Raw genomic sequence first — 7,083 nt, forward strand, 5'->3', positions numbered from 1 at the left:
TGACGTTTGTGTTATTTTCATTTGCATTCACATGGCTTTTCTGTTTACATGGCGTTAATGTTATGTGGTTATGTCACAATAAAGAGTCAAATCAATAGACTTTTGCATCTGTGATTGTGAATGTTAAAGATTCAGCTAATACATTGAAGGATATTTCCATTGTATTATTCCTCAATTATAGAATGTACCGAACACGGAGAGAAATAAGGATAATGTTCATTAGATAAACTAATTAAAAAAATGGGAAAATATTGTTCCCAAAGGTTTATTCTGACCTTTGAGTGAAGTAAAATAAGAAATTGAAAATTGAAATAAGGCAGTATTCAGACTAGTGCATGACAGTATACAAACTATGTACAAAATCACAGTCAGCAGTGCATCTTCTGCTGACTATTACGAGAAGTTGATGGTGCTGAAGTACGAACGGGCACAGATGTTACACCTAGCCCTAACTTAGGTCATCAATATGAGAATCCTGGGCTGGAGCAGACATCTTGGTTCCACCCACATGACAATCGAGAGAGCTTTAATATCATATTTTGTGTGAAAACCAATGGCGCCAATTGCTCAGTCAGGGGATAGAGGAAAAAATCCACCTCTGTCAATAAATGTGCGGAAATGGAATGGAAAGGAAAGAGTTGGAATTGGTAGAAGTGGTTAAAGGTTCTCAGTAAACGGTTCTGCCCTAGGGCAACTACAAGACTGTGTAAGTCAAAGGAAAACATGTTGATGGAAGTAACTAAGGTACGTGTGTCAGATACCATAAAGAACATGCAAGCAACGTTAGATGGAAATGCAAACATATTAAAGAGATGATTGTGGCCATTACCATAACTATTCATGCAGATATGACTGTAGTCACTGCCATACAATACATCGCACAGGTGTGTTAGCTATTATGACAATGATGTCAGCGTGCTAGATTTCTAATATTGTTATCATGCCAATTATACAGATGTCTCAGAGTAAGAGAATGCCTTGAAAATTAATTTAGGGCAGGGTGAAGAGTGTTTACCATAAACTGAACCAATTTGGGATAAGAAAATTGGAAGTCCAAGTACCTTCCCTGCAAAATTTGTCTGGCTCCTCCCAGTCCTTTTACTACATAAAAGTCAACGTCTTCTCTCAGGATAGCATTCACTTTAATTTTACTTGAAGGTTCCAGGACCTGGTATGTAATATGTATAGTATATGAATATGTGATGCTATGATGTGATTATGTCTATTGAGTTGTTCTGACATATCTTTAACCTGAAAGCAGCAAATATTTTTTTCAATTGATGTTGAACTTATTGAATTTTCTAAAACTTCCTCTTAAAACATTGTTGTACTTTAGTATGTACCAGCTGTTGAACCCGGCGTTACCCGGGATAGGAAATAACTACTCTTAGCTATAACAAAATAGAATGGGTTTACAAAATATATTTGATATGTATCTATCTTTCTCTTTGACTGTTTCTTTCAGTGACTGTCTCTGACCATCTCTTTCAGTGACTGTCTCTGAATATCTGTCTTTGACCATCTCTTTCAGTGACTGTCTCTGACCGTCTCTTTAAGTGAATGTTTCTGACCGTCTCTTTCAGTGACTGTCTCTGGCCTTCTCTTTCAGTGACAGTCTCTGTCCATCTCTTTCAATGACTGTCTTTGGCCATCTTTTTTATTGACTTTCTCTGACATCTCTTTCAGTGACGGTCTCTGACCGTCTCTTTCAGTGACTGTCTCTGACCGTCTGTCTCTGACAATTTCTTTCAGTGACAGTCTCTGATCAATCACGGCTCAGCTTCTCACTGCCACAGCTCCTGTATATGGTGGTAATAAGTGGATTTTGGATGAGTCATAGAGAATAGCTGTGCAAAATGCGGTGATTTTAAACGGAACAGTGCAGATTCTAGCGGACATACATACATACACACACAGATTACTACTGACGTAATAGCCATTCTTGCCCATTGTCCATTTGTTAGGTTTCATACCTTTTCTCTTCTATCCCTTTAGTCAAATAGTGGAACAGTGATGGGTTTCACAAGTGACAGTCACATAATTTGATATTGCAAAATATGTGAGGTGCTTGATAGTGATTAGCACATCTATTAGTTGGTAGCTTTGTACGAATCTGTCATCTTTTAAGCATCAAACAAGAGCTTTTTCTGACAAATTTGTCTTTTAGATGACTAGAGGGGGCAATTTACCAATTTCCAGGACAATTAGAACAAAATCAGAATGTCAGTGATGACAATTCATTTGGATCTAAATAGAATCTCAATCTTTTGAATTTAACAAATTTTCTATTACTTGAATCTTGGATGATTCTCTGATCTCTAGTGCACGATACATACTAATGTAAATCTACAGCCCTAGAGAGATATTTAATCATATGTTAATAGTGGTTTGTAATATAGGATGTTTGAGTGGCTGCCGCCATAATCTACATAAGGAGGTGTAAGAACGCAGCTAAAATGTTAGAAATTCAGATACTAGGATAATATACTAAATTATTTGTCTTTCTTAATTTTTCAGGAGTGATCATCATGTCGGGGTTAACCATAGGATTTGGTTAGTAATAATCTTTTTTTAAATTGTTATCTTAATTCATACATTGACAGAGGAGCAACCAAACATTGGCACTACAAAATATATTTTGCATCTCCAATATCTGTCTATCATTCTTCTATATATCTAACATATCATTATATTGCTGAACTCGCTTATGTGAGCCACCCTTCCCCCCCTCGCACAAGGTGCTTTGGACAAAGCTGGTTAAAGAGGTACGGTATTCTCATCTTAAAGGGAACCTGCCACCACGAATCTACCTATAAAGGTAGATCGGGTGGTAGGTGGATCTATAGGATGTGAAGATAGCCCTTTTAAGGGCTAATCCTCACGTCCCCACACTTTTTTGATAACTTTTATTAGCAGAATATGTAAATTTTCTAAAGCGGCTACTGGGGCGTGGAGTAGCCAGAGCTGAGGCTACACAGTGTGGCTACTCCACGCCCCAGTAGCCTCTTTGTTCCTCCTCCCTGAAATCTTCTATGCGCAGCTCGTCCGACAGACCTGCTGTCTGTGGATGCATGCAGTAGCCGTGTGGAGTAGCCGCGCCGTGTAGCCTCAGCTCTGGCTACTCCAAGCCTCAGTAGCCGCTTTAGAAAATTTACATATTCTGATAATAAAAGTTATCAAAAAACCTTTATAGGTAGATTCGTGGTGGTAGGTTCCCTTAAACTATTTATGACTTATCCACAGGATATGTCATAAATAGATGATGAGTTCAGGTCCCACTTTTAGGACCCACGCCTTTCCTATTAATGGAGATCCACTGACTGCTTCCTGCAGTTGGGCTGAATTGAGAGAGTGCCACAGATGCACGGCCACTCTCCATCCAGCTTTAAGGGAACGCCAGGTGTATCATCACGCCTCTTAATGAAGTTCCCATAGAGCTAAATCGAGGATGGCTATTCGTGTGAGACACTCTCCATTCTGCTTGGTTGCAAGAAGGAGGTCAGAGAACCTCAGTTCCCAAGGTAGGTGTAGGTTCCAATAGTGGGACCTCTATCAATCGTCTACTTATGATATAACATGAGTACATGTCATGAATAATTAAGATGGGACTATCCCTTGAACCACAGGTCCTTGAAATAGCTTTTATTGATTTTATGTTGTTCTTATATAATTTTTTTGCATTTACTTCTTTTGAAAACAAATCCAGATCATAAGACAGATAGTAAGAAATTTAGCCCTATTTTTATAGTATTACAGGCAGTCCCCGGGTTACATACAAGATAGGGACTGTAGGTTTGTTCTTAAGTTGAATTTGTATGTAAGTCGAAACTGTATATTTTATCATTGTAGTTCCCGACAATTTTTTTTTTTGCCCCAGTGACAATTGGAGTTTCAAATTTTTTTGCTGTAATAGGACCAAGCATTATCAATAAAGCTTCATTGCAGACAATTTTAAGCTGATTATTGCAGTCTGGGACTATTTTAAAGCATCCAGAGAGCTTCACCAGAGGTCACAGTGGGCAGAGGGGTCTGTCTGTAACTATGGGTTGTCTGTAAGTCGGGTGTCCTTAAGTAGGGGACCGCCTGTATTACCTTTCATAGTATAAAAAAGAAAAAGTTAATGGAGGATAGCTATCAATCTGTCTATGCCAGAATTCTGGAGTAATTTCTACCTGAAATGTGTGCCACAATTATTGAAGGTTTTAGACTTCCGATTTGTCCAAAAAGGGTGTGAATTTTTTTTTGAATGAGCTAAATTGGTGACCTAAAAGTAAACTACATTAAAAAATAAAACATTCAATCTCATCATATCTTTGCCTTGTCCTTTTTCTATCAGGTTTTGGAGCAGGTTTCCCTGTCTATGGTGGTGGAATAGGAAATGGCGGATTTAACAGATATGGCGGTAGTTATGGATTTGGACTTTATCCCCGCTATGGTTTCAATCGCCCATTCTATAACCAACCCTACTGGAATCGTGGCTATTATGGAGGTCGTTATGGTCATCACAATCATGGTTATCACCATGGTGGTTATCATTGGCATCATTGACATTAAAGTAGATCAAGACAGGTAAACATTAATATAATTAAAAAAACATGAGTTACAGTATATCCACATATTGAATTCACATGGTTTATGAATGTGCATCAATATGTGTGATATTGCCCATTGAAGTGATTGTGACTGCATGCTCCCCATACCGAAACAGTACAGTACGGGTAGCATACAACTGAAAAAATTAGGCAGTGTGAAAGAGAATTTTGTATAAGCAACATTATTGTTATCAGAGGAACAAGTTCCAGTCCAGTTCAGTTTTTTTATTTAATAAGAAGCATTTTTGACAGTAAAGACTCATGAATCGCCCACTCCCCACCAGTTTTTGACTTTCTCTGACCTGCACGCCACTTTGGGTGTGAAACCCTTTGAACCCCTGCCTGCCAGATTTACTATAGTCTCTGGAAAACCGGCAAAGACTAGAGCAAAAACTGCCAGTTCAGATCTGGTCTGCAGGTCCAAACTGGTGAAGTTTGCACCTGTATTTACTAAGATTGTAGATATGATAACTTTGTAGATATGGTTGCTGCAGCTCCAGAGGGTGGGAACTTTAAAATTGGCGTTCACCAGTTTCAATCCCTTAACGACTAGGTCGTTATTTTTCACTCCCCATCTTCGGTACAGGCGGTCCCCTACTTAACACCCGACTTACAGACGACCAATAGTTAAAGACGGACCCCTCTGCCGACTGTAATCTCTGGTGAAGCTCTCTGGATGCTTTACTTTAGTCCCAGGCTGTAATTATCAGCTGGAAAGTGACTATAATGAAGTTTTATTGATATTCCTTGGTCCAATTACAGCAAAAAATTTTGAAACTACAACTGTCACTGGGGCAAAAAATGTTTTTTTGTCTGGATCTACAATTATAAAATATTCAGTTTCAATTTACATACAAATTCAACATAAGAACAAACCTATGGAAACTATCTTGTATGTAACCCAGGGGCTGCCTGTATGTAGTATTCCATGTCGTGTACTGGGAAGCCCTTTCCATTCACCTGCAGCTGACGCGTGATATACTATTACGTCATGCGTCGTTTAGGGGTTAATGAATTCCCCCCATGGTGTTTCTGTAATAATAATCACTCTTTTTCTCTTCCATACACCCCTGTTTGTGAAAAAGTAAATCAGATTTGGGTTGGCCACTCAGTGAGGTCCTGGGCTGCTAGAAAACTTAACTAACTACAAGCAGTCCCCAGGTAACATACAAGATAGGTTCCATAGGTTTGTTCTTAAGTTGAATTTGTATGTAAGTCAAAACTGTATATTTTCTCAAAATATTTTGCTGTAATTACACCAAGGATTATCAATAAAGCTTCATTACTGACACATTGCAGCTGATCATTGCAGCCTGGGACAATAGTAAAGCATTCAGAGAGCTTCACCAGGGGTCACAGTGGAAAAAGGGGTCCATCTTCAATTATGGGTTGTGTGTAATTCGGGTGTCCTTAAGTAGAGGACAGCCTGTACTAATTAAGGAAACATCTTATTCTGCTGTGGTTAAATGTGATTGTTTTTATGCAGAATGTATAAAGAATTTATATAATTTTAGACACAGGTGTTTCCTCTGTGCCCAACCAGAAGGAGTTTTTCTCTGTGTGTACTGGGCCCAAAGTCTATTCCTATTTGTAGAAGGAACAGATTTCAGTTTTTTAACGAGTATGACTATAATTCAATTTGAAAAATTCCCACGACACAGCTGATAATACTGGGGCACTACGTATGAATGCGGCCTAACGTCTTTACTTAAATCCCTGATCTATGCAACTTTTTATCTACCCATATTGTAGTTCAGAGCCATTTGTATAATTTGAATTATTTGCATAGTTCAGTTACCAGCAAAGCCTTGTTGTACTCGTCTAGTGTTGGCCACCATGGGGTTCATTCCGTATTTGTTCTCTGGTTATTATGATGTATACATATATTGTGCACCAGTACATGACTGTATCTTGATTTCTTTTTTTGTTTCCTTTATTTTAGAAGACATCTGGGCAACTATGAGAAAAGTTCTTTTGATTCACTTTTAACTGCCGCAAATATCAGTAACATTTATCAAACGGATCTAACTGATGCTAATGTACCCAGTCCTATTACATAATAAATAGACTTTCTTCCTGCCTTATGTCTTGTAGTCTCTTATTTCACTGCACAAACCATACACCAAAAAAAATGAAGTGATTAGGCATCATGGCTATGAATGTACATCACATATAGTAATTATTTCTATCACCATTGTTGCTAGAGCTTTACAGTGTTACACTGTGCTGGAGCATATCTATCCCTCAACCTGCTCCCACAGCACTTCCCGTCCTCCCTCTGCCTGCTATATACTCAAAGTGGAAGGGGGAAGTCCTCCTGCACTGTGTAACAACCTGTCAAGCGACAGCATGGAGGAGCTCTGATAACACACCCAGTAGATTTTAGAAAAAAAGGAGGCAATTAATAATAAATATAAGAAGATTAACACAGTCATGGTGCCTGGATCTATGAATAAGTGTCCCTGGTTTATCATGCTGGCTTTTGATTGTA

At 38.5% G+C, this 7,083-nt stretch overlaps 1 long non-coding RNA gene across 1 annotated transcript; it reads left to right on the forward strand.

Moving 5' to 3' along the window:
- The first annotated feature begins 1,051 nt into the window (after positions 1-1,051).
- Positions 1,052-6,672, forward strand: LOC140075498 (uncharacterized). Its single transcript, XR_011849432.1, has 4 exons — positions 1,052-1,171; positions 2,518-2,553; positions 4,337-4,569; positions 6,535-6,672. It is a non-coding gene; the product is annotated as an uncharacterized lncRNA (long non-coding RNA).
- Positions 6,673-7,083: the final 411 nt, after the last annotated feature.

This window comes from Engystomops pustulosus, chromosome 8, assembly GCF_040894005.1.
Source record: "Engystomops pustulosus chromosome 8, aEngPut4.maternal, whole genome shotgun sequence".
NCBI lineage: Eukaryota > Metazoa > Chordata > Amphibia > Anura > Leptodactylidae > Engystomops > Engystomops pustulosus.